The sequence below is a fragment of the Thamnophis sirtalis genome, unplaced genomic scaffold (genome assembly GCF_051295495.1).
Source record: "Thamnophis sirtalis isolate CommonGarterSnake01/CBP01778 unplaced genomic scaffold, rThaSir2_p1.2 scaffold_4, whole genome shotgun sequence".
NCBI lineage: Eukaryota > Metazoa > Chordata > Lepidosauria > Squamata > Natricidae > Thamnophis > Thamnophis sirtalis.
Genome location: NW_028261384.1, coordinates 79,897,274 through 79,915,779, shown reverse-complemented (window position 1 = coordinate 79,915,779; position 18,506 = coordinate 79,897,274). Strand labels below are relative to the sequence as shown.

General features: G+C 39.4%; 1 protein-coding gene across 2 annotated transcripts in view; it reads left to right on the top strand.

The window, feature by feature from the left end:
- The first annotated feature begins 7,050 nt into the window (after positions 1–7,050).
- Positions 7,051–18,506, top strand: part of TNS3 (tensin 3) — a 149,826-nt gene continuing 138,370 nt past the window's right edge. For both annotated transcript variants that reach the window (XM_014065299.2, XM_087713157.1), the window contains exon 1: positions 7,051–7,302. The gene's annotated coding sequence lies outside the window, so the exon portion shown is untranslated. The remainder of the gene's footprint in view (positions 7,303–18,506) is intronic.

Genomic DNA, 18,506 nt, shown 5'->3' with positions numbered 1-18,506 from the left:
AACAGTTGAATGCAATAGGATGCTTGCTGTATTTAACTGTTTAACTGTTTATTTAATTTATAGGCCACCCAATCCCGGAGGACTCCGTAACTGAATATGTAATCACAGCCAGAAAATGATATTTGGATTGGTGGTTGATTTCCCGAGGCATATGATCCTGGGGGACTTCAATCTACCTTCCATTGGTGAGACATCCGAGTCAGCTCGGGAGTTCATGGCTTCCATGATGGCTATGGAGCTAACTCAGTTAATTCAAGACCCCACCCATAACAGGGGACACAAGCTCGACCAGATTTTTGTCTCTGGGCAGTGGATGAATGATCTAGATTTAGGGGATATTTCTATCCAACCCTGGTCATGGTCTGATCATTTCCTCATCAGGCTAAACTTCCATACTGCTACCTCTCGCCGCAGGGAGGCGGAACTGACTAGATAGTTCTGCCCCAGGTGCCTGATGGACCCTGAAAGGTTCCTCATGGAGCTTGGGACTTTTCCTGAATCCCTTGCTCACAGCTCGAACGAAGTCCTAGTGGAAGCCTGGGATAGGATGGCCACTGGGGCCTTGGATCATGTTGTCCCTTTGTGGCCTCTGACCCAGTGTCGATCCCGAGTAGCTCCCTGGTTTACCGAGGAGCTCTGGGAGATGAAACGCTGGGAAAGAAGCCTAGAGAGTGGTTGGAGGGCCAGCCGGTCCGAATCCGATCGAACACTAGTAAGAATTCATATTAAATCCTACTTAGTGGCGATAAAAGCAGCAAAGCGGCAACATTTTCCTGCTCATCGTGTCCGCAGATAACTGCCCAGCTGTCCTGTTTAGGGTGACCCACTCCTTACTTAACCAAGGAACTGGGAATGACCCCTTGCAGGATAGGACTGAAGAATTTGTTCAGTATCTGCAGGATAAAATTGCTCCAATTCGGACAGGCTTGGACTCTGACTGGGTAGAGTCGGCAAGTCGACGAAGATGAATCTTGTAGAAACTATCTGGGGTGAGTTTGACCCTGTGACCCTTGAGGGCATGGACAGGATTATGGGGAGACTCAATGCTGCCACTTGTGTGCTGGACCTGTGCCCCTCTTGGTTAGTTTCGGCTTCCTGGGAGGTGACACGAGGGTGGCCCCAGGCGATTACCAACGCTTCATTGAGAGAGGGGTTCTTTCCCACCACCTTGAAGGAGGCGGTGGTGAGGCCCCTCCTTAAGAAGCCTTCCCTGGACTCAGCTTCTTGAGCCAACTATCGTCTGGTCTCCAACCTTTGCTCCCAACCCCCTCGTCCTATTAGACATCTCGGCTGCTTTCGATACCATCGATCATAGTATCCTACTGCAATGACTCGGGGGGTTGGGAGTGGGAGGCACCGTTTTGCAGTGGTTCTCCTCCTACCTGTCAGATCAGTCACATATCGTGTTGACTGGCGGACAGGGACCAACCCCAAGGTGTGTCACTTGTGGGGTGGCCCAGGGGTCAGTTCTCTCACCCCTCCTGTTCAACATATATATGAAACCGCTGGGTGAGAACATCCGTGGTTTTGGGGTACGGTATCATCAATATGCTGATGATACCCAACTTTTCATCTTTACCCCAAACCACCCAAACGATGCTCTCGATATGATATCCCGATGCCTGGATGCTGTGTGGATCTGGATGGGGAGGAACAGGCTCAAGCTCAATCCCTCCAAGACTGAGTGGCTGTGGTTTCCATCATCCTGATTTGTGCATCTTGTTCCATCTTTGATGATAGGGGGAGAAACTTTACACCCTTCAGAGAGGGCCTGCAATCTGGGAGTCTTCCTGGATATGCGGCTTAGTTTAGAAGAACACCTGATGGCCGTGACCAGGGGGGGCTTTTACCAGGTTCACCTGATACATCAGTTGCACCCCTTTCTGGATCGGGATGCTATGTGCACAGTCACTCATGCCATCGTCCTTTCTTGCCTGGACTACTGCAATGCTCTCTGCATGGGGCTGCCCTTGAACAGCACCCAGAGGCTTCAGCTGGTCCAGAATGTGGCCGCGCAGGTTATCATGGGGTACCTAGGTGCTCCCATGTTATACCCCTTTTAGGCGGCTTGCACTGGTTGCTGGTTGTCTTCCGGGTGCGATTCATGGTACTAATTATGATCTTTAAAGCGCTCCATGGCTTAGGCCCAGGGTACCTGCGAGACCATCTACTGCCACCAGTAGCCTCCCAGCGTCCAGTGCAATCCCAGAGTTGGACTCCTCAGGGTGCTGTCGGCCAGACAGTGTTGGCTAGCGACCCTCAGGGGAAGAGCCTTCTCTGTGGGAGCGCCTTCACTCTGGAATGAGCTGCCCCCGGAGCTTCGCATAATCCCCGACCTCCGGTCCTTCTGACGCGCCCTAAAAAGTTGGCTTTTCCAGCAAACCAGCCTGGCCTGAATAGAATAAAATATAGGATTAATTTGGTTGTTAATTTTAATTTAATTTTTAAAATGTTATTGTAAATGTCAATTGGATTTTTTTGGATATGTTATTTAATGTCCCTTTTAATTTTTGTAATATGTGTTTTCTTTTATGTTGTACGCCACCCTGAGTCCTTGGGAGAAGGGTGGCATATAAATCCAATAAACCTACGTATATAAACCTACATATATATTTGAAGAATGAAGTTAAAACTCCATAATCATCAGTCTGATAAGGTAACAACAAAAAAATCTGTATAGGACTTCTTCAAAATTCCTGGAGGAGATGAAATATAGATTTATGCTGGATGGAATCCTCATTAATAAAAAGAGGTATTTGAATGATGAATAATTAAGGAAGCCAGAAAACTGTGCAATAATATGCCATGCAGGAAAAAAAACTGTGGTTTTGATTGAACGCCAGTTTCAATCAATCAATCAATCAATCAATCAATCAAATTAGAATAGAGTTTGGAGGTTTTCTAGTTCAACCCCCTATTCAAGTAGAAAAACCTATACCATTTCATACAGGTGGCTTAAAAATATCTGACTCATGTTTTCAGTGATATTAAATTAGGACTATAAGTCCATCTCACAGTTACTGTGTTCAAGCCAAGTTTCACTTAATATGTACTTGTACCTTTATTTATTTTTTTGTCTACGCATTAAACCTTGCTTTTCTCTATGTTAAATTTCATGTTGTTGGATAGGGTCCATTGTTCAAGTCTGTCAAGATCTTTTTGGATCCTGAGCAAGGGATCTTGTCTTATGGGATTTGGGCTATTCCTGAAGTAGGTTGTCTGCTGATATTCTATCTTAGTTTTGTGTCCCTCTTCCCATTTTTTTTGTACTTGCCTTTTTGTATTTCAGTTTATCACAGAGAGCTTTGTGCAACTATGCTGGTTTCTTCTTGGATTTCTTGTTTTTCTTATTCAGATACTTAGTAGTTTCTTCAAATGAATAAAAAGTTGGGTTTTTTATGCTTCAAAAATAGCAAAGTTACTGAAAAACTGTAATGTAGAGGAGCTGTCTTCCTTATTCTTAACAACATTACTCTTGGAATGTTTATATGAAAACACATTGTTTGTAGTGGGTGAAACTTCTTTCCAAATAAGAACTGCAGCTCTGAATTTGGCCAATTGCCCAGGGAATTTATTTTGGGATTAATTTAGGAGCTCACATCTTTACCATCATGGTCGCTGGCATGCCCAATGACAGTTCCTTAATGCCAGATAAATAACTTGTCATAACATGTTTACACTCTATGACTGTAGACATCCACCATACAATCATTTTATGAATTGGCAAACCTCAGCCTCACCTATTTTGCACTTTAAACATGATAAATATGCCCACCAGTCTAAAAGATAAGAGATCATAATTCCAACTGTGTACAATAAGAGTGAATAAATAAATGACAGCTCAACTACTATTGTGTGGATGAAAACTAAGAATAGAATTTTTTTTTCTTACCAGAATAAAGGTAAGAAATTCATCCATTGCTGGCAGTAGTAAAGTAAACTTTACAAAGTACACTGAAGTGTAATGTAATAGGTCTGGTTTTGGTTTAGAATATAACATCAACAATTGTGGTTTGCATATGGTTTAATGTGATATATTTATTCAGGTTTACCTAACAAGCCATACTTAAACAAATGAATTATCAGTACTTTTGGCTAAATAGACATTATATAAGCTATCTGTAACATTTGAGGCAATATGCTTCTAGATGCCAATGCTGGAAAACACAAGCAAGAATCAATGTCCCATTTTAGGGCATCTGGCTCATCACTGAAGGAAACAATTATATTGTGCTAGATGTAGTGATCCAGCAGTGGTTGCCTTATTTTATATGTAGCTTTGTTGGGATATAAACATGTGTTCTAGATTTTAATCTCATAATTTTGTCTTCATGCCTAACCTTATTTAAATCCTTCCAGGTAGTTCCTAATCAATTTCAGCAAGCTGTCTGAAGTACAGTACAAAGCAAACAAAATGTAAATGAAAAGCAGAAGCTATTAATTGAAAATCACATCAGCTCATTTCCTCTGTTCCTTTGTTTTGTTTATTCGCAAAATTATCGTTATAAGAGGGAAACATGCTGTTGGGAGGTAACAGCTGGAGAAACAGCTTTGTGGTGAACAAAACTTGCTTGGGGTTTTAATGTAAATCTGTTGGTAACTGCTCTTGTCAAGAAGCACAGGGTAAAAACATGATTGACTGAGAGAGAGAAACCAGCTGTTCTAATTGAACTGGGCACTTAGGAAATGGAGCATGGTATGATTTCCATTTGGAACTTTGTCCTGATATTCTGGAGCAAAAAGAGAAAGTGAAGCTAAGATGTGTGTCACTGGTTTGTGGCCCAGTGGTTTGTTGAGAACCTACATGGTAGGTTTGAATGAGTTTATCATTCCAATAGATTGAATGAACCCCAACAATGTGTCTTTTAACAACAAGACACATTGATATAAACCAATTGGCCTAGTGATGATAGTACTTAAAAAGGTGAGGGGAACCTTCTGGGGTACCACTATTTATACCACATTTGGAATACATCTGAGTTGTTGTTTTTCTTTGTATCTATATTGTAATCATTGTACTACAATTGGAAATGGCTATAGCTCTTTTAATCTAGAGGTTGCAAAGAATGTCAGACAAATAGTTTTTACTTTGTCTGATCTCCCTCTTTGCCTTCTCCCATCCCATTCCTGTATGTGTCTTAGTAATACAGAAGAGAGCAGTAAATGTCTGTTCAAGTCTTTCCACATGATGGTGACTAGGATGGCCAAATTATAAACTTCTATTCAGATCTCTCTATTTCTTCCTCGCCTTCCCTCTCCCTGCGTGTGTGAGAGAAAGAGAAAAAGAGAATTTAGGGGTGGGGGGGTTGGAACTATTGAAAGATCAACCTTAGAAATATATACACAACGATATTGGAAGCTTGCTGAATAATAAACTGCTGTAACTTTTTAGTGACAAGAAATTTGGGGGAAAGAAGACAGAAAATATTATATTTGTTCTGATTTCAGATTGAAATAAAATATGCAATTGAGGAATCCTTCCTATAAATATCAACCCATATCAGTAAATGGTATGAGTTGGTGAAATAATGCTAGTTAATATTTGCATTTCAAAGGAAAATGTTTTTCCCTTTTATAAGGAATAGAGTCAGAAGAACCATTCTGTTGGAAATGAATAACAGGGAACACATCAAATTGCATTTTGTTAACAAATCAAAACTGATGCCTGGAAGGGTTCAAAGTATTGGTATCTTGGATGTTTTAACATTTTTCTAATATCTTTTGTTAGAGCATATAATACTTATTTAAAAATAACATCTATTGAGTATGATGAGTTGTGGGAACACTGCCATTGAGTCATAAATCGGCAACCACATTTTAATCTGCAATGCACACACATCCTCAATATGAACAAGGCATTGTCTGATCAATTGAGAATGTGTGATACTCCCATATTCACTTTGCCCAGCCAACTGTCACCGATTTCTGAAAGTTATGCGGGGTTGGCTGTAGAAATTACTTGAAAGGAATCCCAGGGGTGAAGACTAGATAAGGAAATATTCATAACAAAATTAAAGAAGAAAGCATTAGCAACCCACTACCATCTCTCTTGTTGCCAGGCAAATTATATGGATGTAATCACTAGAAGTAGAAAATGACTTGAGGGCAAATTAATCAAAAAGGTATGAGGAATCTCTAGGAATTTAACTCAATTTGAACAAATCTTGACTATTCTGCTAGCAGTTCATTTGTGAATAGTAACGCCAATTAATATCAGAATACATTTTATATTCCTCTGCTCCATCATCATGGCCCATAGTAGAAATGCTTCCTTGGCAGATTCATATGACTAGGTGGGGTGGGTGAGCTCTGTAGAATTCCATCGGTTGAGGAATGGAAAAGCATTTCTACAATAAGAATTGGTGGCAACATAGAGCTACAATGCATGGCCAAAATAAAATCCCCCTTGCACATTTTTCAGAGAACAATTGTTCTCTGCAAGTTCCTTCATGTTGCTATGCTCCTGGGCAGGAGCAGCAGAGTAGCCTCTGGTCTCAACCCCTCCCTTCTTTTCAGCTGTCACAAGAGTCTAGAGAGGAAGAATTGGGAGAATTGTTGGCTGGGGTCCTCTTATCTCTATTGCAGTGATTCCCAAACTTGGCAACTTTAAGACTTGTGGACTTTAATTCTGCTGGCTGGAGAATTCTGGGAGTTGAAGTCCACAAGTCTTAAAGTTGCCAAGTTTGGGAACCACTGCTCTATTGGTATATCCCATGAATCACCCGTCCAAGGAGTTCAGCTGTCCTTCTGCTGGAAAGTTAACAGTTGCCTTTACCTCGGCCTTTCTTTGCAGAAACGAGATCCAACAGCTTTTCAAAGATACAGGACGAGCAGCATAGTTTCTCCGTTTTCTTTGAGAGCTCAGAAGAAAAAGGCGAACCAGCAGGCAGGAAACTAGGGGGTAGAACGCAGAAGCCAGCTGTTGCCTCGGTTCTATGAAGGGGAGCGGGGATATGAATGCCGAGGAAAGACAGAGGGAGCCACCTGCTTGCTGGATTTCCAGGCAGCGAAGGAATTTGTTCTTTGACCTGGGAGGGATGGGGGGGGGGGCGAGAGAATGAGAGAGAGAAGGAATGAGAGAGAGAGCTTTGGCAGAACTTCTGCTTTTCACTCCATTGTTGAGCCAGCTTCTTGTGTTGGAGCATCTTGAAGACAGCAAAGGCCCAAGAAGGCTTCCTTTCTTGCGTGGGCTTTGTTTCTGAAGCTTTTTCAGCCACTTTCGCGTGGGGCGCCTTTTGCTTTGCTGGCCGGTCCGGCGAATCAGCCAACGAGCGCGCTCCACTGGGGAGCTGAGGCTGAAAGGTAAAATCTCTAGTGTTTTTGCTCTCTCCCGCATATTTCGTTTTGCACAAGCAGTAGGCGAGAAGCTGGTAGTTGGATAAATGAGCTTCTGCGCACGGCTGATTCGCAATCCTGCTTTTGTTAGCGAAGTTAGTGTTCGGTTTAATCTTGTTTTGTAATTTTTGTCGTTGCTGCTTCTGATAGCAGTAGCTATAAGAAAAGAATTTTTCTATAGTTAATTTGTTTTTTTACAAATAACTTATTTCCTTTTTAAGAAAGTCATTATTCCATATACTGTTCTTGTGCTGTTCACTTTGTCATTCCTGAATTAGTCATTAAATAAGTTGATTGAGAAGTTGTGTTGCACATACAAGATGTATAAAATCTTTTGACACAATCCAGGTGGAATTAAACATACTTAAGTGCCATCCATTTTAACAGCTGGCATTTCAGTACCTTATGTGTTCTCTCTTAAATTTCTTGAGAGTAAAAATATTTATTTGGGCAGAATTATATTCCTAGTCTCTTTCTCTCTGTATGTATGAATAAATAAATAAATTTATTGGCCTCCCATCTTGCTACAGGGTAACTGAACAGTTCTCTTGCTGCCAGAAACAAGCAATCACATTGACTAGCATGCAGTGTGAATTTAGTTCTTGTAGTTAGTGTATGGTTCAGAAAGTTAAGTGAATCTAGAAATTGGTTTAATAAAGCAAACATAGGGATGTTGTGTAAATCCAACTGTTGTGTGGCCCCCACTTTTTTTAATGCAACTCTTAATTCCAGTACCATTTTGTAGTTGAAGAAAGATTTAATTTGCAGATCTCAATCCTTGTAGATCTAGTTGCTCCAAGCAGAAAATATTAAGGAAGTATGGGATATTGCTCCTTGTTCAATGGAGAGTTAATTTCGGGTGGGACGGGACGACTCCTAAAGAGTTAATATTTAGATTTTGATACTATTCCTACTCTTACTCCACAGGATTGTCTGAAAGATCAGTTTTTAATGTAATGTAAATTAACAGTGCTGGATATATTTCTGGATGTTAAAAAGGCTTATTTTCAACCTGGCAGCTCCACGTCAGTTTCTATTTTGTCCTAGAACCAAAACTGAATGAGCCTTCTCTAATGCTTTCAGGTTATACTTGATAGACACTAAATAGAATCAAGAGGATCTCTGTCTGCCAGGAACCACTGATAGCATAAACTGATGTAGTATGATGTCTCTTGGAAAACTTTTGGTCTGCTCCAAAAAAGGCAGAAAGAAAAGAGGGAAGATGAATGGCTTAGTTCTGATGAAATGTGAGAGGAATGGAGTCCTTGGCTCAGATAATTCATCTGATTAATTCTGCATTCGATGCAGTTTGTTTTCTTCTATTATAATGGTTAAGGCATCTGGCTGGAACCCAGCTGACACTTCATTCTATTCCCAGTTGGACATAAAGCCAGCTGGATAAGTTTAGGCCTATCACTTTCTCTCAACTCTAGGAAGGAAGCAGTGCCAGACTACTTCTGAAAAATCTTGTCCAAAAAACTGCAGGAACTTGTCTAGGCAGTCCCTGAAATTCGACCCCATTGAACAAAATGTTGGGTCTAGTTTATGGTAGAAGTATCCTTACTATTTTATAGCATTAACAAGGCCTGGGGACATGGGAACAATATTCTAAGCAGTGCTTTCTATTAACAGAATAGATTGTGTGATACAATCAGGGTAGACCTAGTTTTCAGATAGACACTTTATATTAAGACAGATTAGTGCTTCGACTTTGATGGCTTCCAGATGCATCAGGCTATGATGCAAGTTATGCCCAGTCACCATGGCAAAGATCTTTATTGACTGGTGACGACTAGCCTGACCCTACTTTAAAATTGGAATTATGGTTCAGTTCAACTATTTATTTACTTACATTGTAATAAATAAAACTCAGAGTTAAAAGTTGATCTTTTAATAGCTGTGTTAAGTTCTCCATTTGTAATACAATGTTGATTTTCTTTATCTTTGAAATAAGGGCTGTGTCAACACCTTCCTCCAACAAAGGCAGCATTTGCATAACTTGATTATAGTACAGGACTAGCTACATCTTACAACAACCTTTATCTAAATGCAAACTGTTGCTAGGTAAAACAACAGATTAAATAATGACGTTGTTCAACATAGTTGGAGTATTTATCTGTAAAATGTATTAGTCATCTATGCCAGTGTACCAGATATAAAAGACCATGGTTAAAATTAAAATTTGACTCTTAAAGTGCACCTAGTCAGTTTTCATATAGAAACACACAAATACACTCACACATTTTAGTTTCAGAAAATGCACTTACGTAGTACCTCACTGGATTATTATACAATATTCTGGTGTTAATGATTTCCAGACTCCTGAAAATTATATAACTTAGTGACCTTTCACCCCCAGTGCCACATTCTGTTTCACACAAGAGCTGTAATTTTGTATTAGAAACCAAGGCTGTTGTTCAGAAATGATTTAATAAGCAGGCCATATAAATTCATACAAACATTACTTCAGCAGAAAATAATTCTTGTTAGATAATAAATGAACATCTTATTTCACTAATATAGTTAGCAATTTACTTATGCTTAACTGGGTTTCACAGGCCCAAACATGGACACTGTCCTCATAGAGGGGCCAAAGTCATTTTACAATATGCCTAATTTTGGTTGAACAAGTTCTGTGAATCTAGCCATTAAGATTTAGGAATCATGGTTCATGGTTTATTATAAGTGCATTTATTGTCTTAAATCATGATTTCCTTAAATATGTTTTACTAGGTAAACCACAGTTGTAGGTAGAGCTATGCAAAATGCTTTACAAGTAAAGAGTGGTTGTTTCATTTTACAGCAAACAAATTAAATTCTAAAACTTACATAATATAACGTCTGATGTTTTCTTTTCATGTCAAAGTCATTATTTTTAGGATCTTTCATGGTATGATCAGAAATTGCAAGTTCTCTCATAATTGTCCCAATTTCTTCTTTTAATCACAATTATCACATCTGGATAACATTTAAAAATACAAGAATTATGTATAAACAAGTCTTCAGTTAAAAGATGTAAAAAACTCACACCACCTACAGGTTTTCACCATCTTTCATAGGCAGTTTTCAGTTTCATATTTTATGATGCCCCAAAGAGTTGTAATGGAAAGATAATCCCCCCTTTGGTTAAATCTTGTTGCTCCTGAATTCTGATGACCATTGTAAAGTTCAGTATGCCTTGACAAATTTATTCACAAACTATATTTACATGAGAGGATTGTTCTCTTGAAGCGTCAGGTTATACTTTGGGTAGGTTTATTAACTTGGTGAAAATTTAGCTTTTGACAACAAAGAGGATCAAGCAGGCCTCCCGGCCCGTGGGCCGGATGCGTCATGTGCTGGCCACACCCATGTCCATTTTAGCAAAGGGGAAAAAAGTCCCAATACCTTATGTGCACCACTGTGACAACGTGAGTTTGACACCCCTGGAATAAAGGATCTGGAGACTATATTTTATGATGAATGGGTGAGGCAGATAGATATGCCTATCTTATCAAAGAGAGAAGGATTAGGGCAACAGAAGAGGCAACAGACAGCAATGTCTCCACCAACCACCTGGATGACAAGCCCGAAGGCTAAGGAAATGAGAAATGTCCCCCCTCCACCAAGCTCATGTGGTGGGGGGAATCACCCAAGCACTGAACAAGGCTCAATTATTTCCATGCGCAGGTACGTTAACAAAATTTGATGCTATACTGATATTTCCCAGTGGCCAGGAAGCAGACTACCTTGTTTTGATAGATTGTTTGGAAACTGTGGTGAGTTTCGGTGGACACGGTGGCTAACATACTGAGCTTTTTGATTGAAAAGCTGGCAATTTGGCAGTTCGAATCCCTAATACAGTGTAACGGGGTGATCTCCTGTTACTTATCCCAGCTTCTGCCAACCTAGCTGTTTGAAAGCATATAAAAATGCAAGTAGAAAAATAGAAACCACCTTTGGTGGGAAGGTAACAGTGAACAGCCGCATGGTCACGGAGATGTCTTTGGACAGCACTGGCTCTTTGGCTTAGAAATGGAGATGAGCACCGCCCCCTAGAGTTGGGAATGACTAGCACATAGGTGCGTGGGGAACCTTTATCTTTATTTTTACTTTATGGAAATTGCTGACTCCATAAGTCTAGGCACAGTCCAGAAATTTAAGATCCTCACTGTTCCTCTGAAGTCTCCATTGCCAGGGATAACTATTGTTGTCCAAATTTTAAAAGCAGGTTCCATCACACAATAGTGCCTCTGCAATTGACAATAAATTGATATTCCTAAACAGTAACTCATTTTGAGGCTGACCATATTGATCTTCCATTGGTGATGGGAATTGCTTAGTTACAAAATGCTCACACTATTAATCTTGTCAATCAGATCTCCAGCATGTTGTTTACAGCTTGCTTGCTCTCGGCTGCCATGGAAATGGGAAGGAGTTTTTTGGCAATTGGGATGGGAAGGGAAAGAGAGAGGGTGTGAAGCATTCCCATGAGAATTGGAAGGGAGGTTTGCATCCATAAACTGATTCCTAGGTCTCAGCTGAAGAGCTTTCCCATAACATCATATTGGATGCTGATTGGTTTTTCTGGGGTGGACTCTTGGAGGAAGGGTTTTGGGTGACTTACAATGTGTAACTTTTGCACTGAATTTTCTCTGATCTTGCTTTGCTTTTGCTTCTATCAGTTTATTCTTAGTAAAAGTACCTCTTCTCTAAATCAATGGAGTCAGGGGTTTTCTTTCTTAGGATTGAACAGACATTAGGTAAGAATTGCTTTGTCAGCCAAGACCCTACAGTAGATTATGGAGACCGTAATCTACTGTAGGGGCTGAGCACTCAATGTCAACCCATGGAAGCAACCAAGAAGAGTCCTCAGCCCCAGGAGGAACCCCCCCAACCATGCACACTAGAGATGAATTACTGGAAGATCTGGAGCTTGATGAGCAGCTGGTCTGAGACAGTCACTGGGCATAGAATGATGGGAAGATCATGAGGAGCATCTGCCGGGGGTCACTTTTACCAGGGGCCATCAAGGATCCCGCAGAGTGGAGGTGTGTAATAGAGATTTTGGTGAGATACCCCACACAACTCTGACCACAAGGATCTCATGCATTGTATCTGCTGCAAGAGGCAATTGAAAATTGGAGAGCCAGAGAAACACTTGCCCAGATGTCCATGCAGCATTCCAGCAGAGAGACCATCCAGAAGTGGGTGGAAGTGGGTACCTTTGCAATGGATGGCTTGTCTTCACAATGACAATGCTCAACTGGAAAATTGCTACCAGTTTATGGCAGCCCTCCACTGGTGGTTTGAGGATCCTCTAGCAGAGCGCAAAGCCAGAGCCTGGATGAAGACTATCACCCAGGGGCTGCAGTCAGTGGCAGAATTCACCCAGGACTTCTGTGAGCTAGCATGTCGACTGGCCACATGGTCTGAGGAGATCCTGGTTGAATGTCCCATAGATGAGCTTAACAATGAAATCTATCACACCTGCATCTTGTGGGGGACCCTTGAGACCTCCAGTGCTGGTACGTGCTGGCAGATGAAGTGGAATAAACCTGGCCAAGATTGACACAGGGGCAGCCGTGGCTGGAGCAAGTCTTTACCCTCTGTTCAAAAAGAATTCCTGAGAGCGACCTGGTTATTTACCTATGTTATGTTTTATACTTTATTTTACTAAATGTATAGTCAAAATGAGCTTGGAATAGCTTAATCTCTGTGGTAATTGTCAGAATGAACATTCGGTCGTCTTTGCTATTCAGGAGCCTATACTCAGTGAAGCTTCAATTTCAAAATATCAGAGATTTCATCAATTAATAATTGATAATTAGATTTTGTGTTAATCAGAGGTGGTATAGCAGGTTCTGACCAGTTCTGGAGAATGGTAGGGAGAATTTTGAGTAGTTCAGAGAACTGGCAAATACCTCCTCTGACTGGTACCGCCCCCATATATTCTCTGCCTCTCCAGTCCCAGCTGATTGGGAGGAAATGGGGATTTTGTGGTAACCTTCTGGAGTGGGAAGAGAATGGAGATTTTACAGTATCCTTCTCCTGCCACACCCACAAAGTCACACCCACCAAACTATGTGATGCCCACCAAGGCACGCCCACAGAACAGTAGTAAAAATGTTGAATCCCACCACTGGTGTCAATCACATTATTCAAGAGGGGAAAAGGAAGAGGTGGAAGAATAATTCCATAAAAATGTTTGAAAAGATATTTGGTTTGGTTTTGCAAGTACAAGGCACAGAATAGCTTGTAAAACTGATTCCCATTTGGATGCATGATGCTAATAGCCAGCATATTGTATATGCTGCAATCTAAGAAAAAGGGAGAAGAAATTGTCCAATGTTTCTCTTGCTATCCTAAAAATATTATTGCATATCCTAATATTTTCACAGATTAATTATGAATCTGTCAAATAAATTATGTCACATTGGTTTCTATTTTAAGCAATTAAGGAACACAAGCAATTTATTTCTTAGTAAATATAGTTAGACTAGAATTTGAAATTAAAATAGTAGTTGGTGACATTAAAACTGCTTCTTAATTGGGAATTATTCCTATTCTGCCATTATTTCTTTGGTAAGATTAGTTTCTTTCAATCTATTTGATTTGATAGTGAATATTCTCATATGGAATAGTATAAAATAAGGTTGATATTTGATATATTAATAATCTATCACTATTGTTGTATGAGAGCTTATATACTAGACATAAATACCATCTTTGTTGGAGTATAAGATGCACTTTTTCCCCAACTAAAGGAGCATGGAAATGTTGGTGCGTCTTATACATTGAATACAGCCATTTTTGGCCTCCCAAAGCCCTACTTCTGCATCCCATTTTTGCAAAAAAAAACGGGCTGTTTTTTGCAAAAATGGAGGCATTTTTCCCTTCCTCCATCCCCCAGGAGCACTGTGCAGGTTCCACAGAACTGGGGGAAGGGACAAATGCCCCCGTTTTTGCGAAAAAATGGGTGAAAAATAGGCTATTTTCTTTGCAAAAACGGAGGTGTTTTTCCTTCCTCCAGGTCCCAGAAGCACTCTGCAGGCTTCAGCAGGGCTGGTGAAGGGGAAAATGCTTTAACATTGAAGTTTATGGAAAACCCACACACAGAGATCAATATTTACATTTTGATTCCCACCACCCACTGGAATACAAAATAGGAGCCATCAGAACCCTACACTACTGAGCTGAAGTTCTGCCTACCAACAAAGATGGGAAATAAAAAAGTTGTCTATTGAAAAAAAGCACCTTTGGGATAACCAAGATGGATGACTGAGAATCGCCATATGATCACAGGTCTTAATGATTACCATCCAATTGCATTTATGTCCATCATTATAAAATGTTTTGAGAGATTGATAAAGGACATTATTGTTTCCAGTCTCCCTCCAATGTTTGACTTCAGTTTGCTTACCGTCCAAATTGCTCTACAGAAGATGCTGTTTCTTCTGTTCTCTGTCTGAGCTTGGTGCACTGAGAGGAAAGAAATACTCATGTGTGAATGCTGTTTGTCAACTTCAGTTCGGCATTTAATACAATCATTCCTCAGCATGTAGTAGACAACTGGGCCTTTTAGGCTTTAATACTCCTTTATGCAACTGGATTCTTGATTTCCTTATTGATAGGCCCCAGTACGTGTGTGTTGGGACTAATGTTTCTAGCACCATTTTCTTGAGCACAGGTTCTCCTCAAGGCTATGTCCTAAGTTCACTGTTGTTTACCCTATTGACCCATGACTATTGTGCAAAGTTTGCCACCAACCTTATTGTGAAGTGTGCAAGTGATACAAGAATAGTGGGCCTTATTCAGGGTGGTAAGAGGGTGCTTATTGCAAGGAGCTAGAGGATTTGGTGGTGTAATAAAAACAGCCTCATCTTAAACGTAGGAAAAACTAAAGAGATCATTGTTCATTTCAGAAATGGCAGGCACAGCCACACATCACTGTGTATTAATGATTCACCTGTGGAGGTGGTTAGCCGCATTATGTTTCTGGGTATGCAGTTAATGAGTAGGCTAGCTTGGTTTCTAAACAATGAGATACTGGTAAAGTGGGCACAGCAGTGGCTGCATTTTCTGTGTCACATAAGAAAAGTACATCTTTCTTCCTCTGTCCTTACTACTTTCTATAGAAAGATGATTGAGGCCATCCTGTCATATTACATTATTGCATGGTTTGGAAGCATTACTGCTTTGGACAGGAACGCGATCCTGAGAGTGGTGAGGATGGCAGAAAAGATTATTGGTAGTTCACCTCCTTCCATCTATCCAGTATTGTCTGAGATGCTACATATCCTCTTTATCACATGTTCTCCTTGTTACCTTTAGGCTTCATGTTATCTGAAGCAGAACATCTAGATTCAGTCACAGTTTTGTTCCATATAGTATTAACCTTGTAAATTATCAAGTAGCCTCTTTCTACTATGTATTCAAAATGGACAATGATACACACACACACACACACACACACACACACACACACACGCACACACATATGTGTGCACAGTGTTTTCCCCAAAAATAAAATGGGGTCATATTATTTTTTTGCTCTACAGGATGTATTAGGTCTTATTTTGGGGGAGATATGGCACTAATCTTGCTGTTGATTTTAACGGGTTTATTTTTGGGTTAGGACTTATATTATGAGCTTTGAATAATCATGCTAGGGCTTATTTTCTGGTTGGGTTAGGGTATGTGTGTGTGTTGTGTGTATGTATGTATGTAACATACAGTATGTACTGTATGTGTATATATGTGTGTTATATATGTGTATGGGTAGATACATCCTTTTTTTTTAGAACAGGCAACAGAATTTCATTTGCAATGTGTGCCAGTGTGCTCACAGTAAAAAAAAAAAGACAATAAATATTGTCTTGTCTCATCTTGTCTTATCTTACTATCTTCCCAGCTGGATAGATTTAATTTGAGAGGAAAAGTTGTGAATTGCACATAACATTAAAAATAAAAATGTGCAGGAAATACAATAATCCTTGAGTTACAACCAGTGGTGGAAGAGGTATACTTAGCAACAAAGAGATATACTTAACTGATTCACTTAACAACCGCAGTGATTCACTTAACCATGGTAAAAAGTAATAAAATTAGGCACAACTCACTTAACTGACTTGCTTAACAATGGTAATTTTGATTCTAATTGTGATTGTAGGTTACAGACTAACTGCATTGTTATGCAGAATGAAAGTATGCTTAATAGATTGTTATAATGTATCTGGTAAATATGTATGTCTGATTTGGCTCTAGTTTACTCTTTATTCATTTTTAGATAACTTCTAGAACAGAAACTGACATAGCAATGTATTTTGCAAGGTAACATAGTGGTCAAACAGCAAAACCTCTTCCTAGAGAGCTCCAAACTTTATGGCCTATCTTCTTTATAATAATAATAGTGATTAAATTATTAATCTACAAACCATAAGTATTAGGAGTACTCAGAATTAGGATTCAAGGAATTGTAGCTAGCTCTGGGCATAGTTCTAAATGATAGTGGACCTTTCTACAATTTTTGACCTACTTTTGAAATTTTAATATGCCATTTAGATTGTTGGAGAAAAAGCAAAACAAGGCAACGAGGCAATCTGCCAATTCTTGGCAGACCTAATGTAACTCTTTATCTAGTATCTGAGCAGCATAAAAGGCACTATCAAAATAATTAAATGTGAGCTGTTAGTTATTTGCATTTTTAAGCTTGAGTGTAATATTTTTAAAAAGGTACTCTGTGGCACAAATAATTGCCACGACATTTTTTTGTGATAAAAATATGAAAAAAATGTAATCTGTTCATAAATCTTTTTGAAAAAAACTAACCTGTCGCTTTGCATATTTGTCTAAAAAGAGTAGCAAACTTAAAAAGATAGATATAGAATCTTAGGGAATATATGTTTGTCTTCTTCTCTCTTGTATTGATGTGGTGTGGTATGTTTTTGATATACGAGTTCTGCTTCAAGGGAAAAATGCACATCAAGGAAAAAACATCCCTGAAGGGCAATTAATTTTAAGGTTACTCAGATAAGGCACTTTGATTCCATCCATCTGCAAGTTTGCTTGTTTTAACCTGTTAATATATGGATAGCCAATTTCCCTTTCCCTTTTATGTTTGGAAAATAACTCGTAGCCCACAACATGTCTCTGTAATTGGGCAAGATTGTTCATTCTTGCCTGCAGGAAGGCATTTCTCTGTCTGCTAAATTGAGGTTCCAAAGGGGAGAAAAAACTGATATATCATCTTCTTTGTGGGCAAGGGAGGTGACTGATGACACACCAGATCTTTTTGGTCAGAAATTTCATTAAGCAATGCATGTGGAGTTGCAAAGTATAGAACAGAAATGTTCCTGTTTCATAATTTACTGTTTTAGCTGGCTAGGCAAATGCAGATTTCAATTATGAATTGTACATGATTTTCCTACAGCATTTATTAGATTTTATTTTCAAAACAAAAGCTTTACTTGAAATTAAATGTGTGTTTCTAGAATCGTGGAATTTTAAAGTTAAAAAGGACCAGCATTGCTAGTTAATTCTCGCATCCAAATTAATGCATTCTAAAGAATTGATATTTATTTTCTGCTTCAATGTATGCTCATAGAGGGGATCATCACCTCTCAGGCTAATTAGTTTCACTACTGAATTATAAAGAAGGATTTTTCCCCTCCTAACATTCAATTAGAATTGGCACTTCTGTAATTTAAATTCATTATCTCATGTCTTGTATTCTGCAATAAGAATAGGTCTTGGCATTCCGCATGTGACATCCTTTCAGGTATTTGAACAGTGCGATTATATTGCCCTTTGGTCATTTTTCTATACCAAAACAAATATTGGGTATAGTCAGTAAACGCAAAATATCATATGACTGATATAGATTATATAGCCGAGTGAAATTTAATAAATTTAATTCTATCTCAGAATAGAATGAGATTATGATTATAATGTTTATAATGGGTTATTTTTATTAAGTTTTTGGCTATGCATTAAGATAGAGGTTCCAAACAGATGTCCCATCCCATTTAAAAATTTTTATTTTTAATCTTGGTAACTAACTCTTTAACTGAAATATGCAATGCATGTACTGAAAATAACCTCATTCAACTTGGTATGATTCTGGCATGCTGCATGTTATATCTGAAGGGCAACATGGCAGAGCCAAAGTCTATTGATAAGCTTACTTGTTA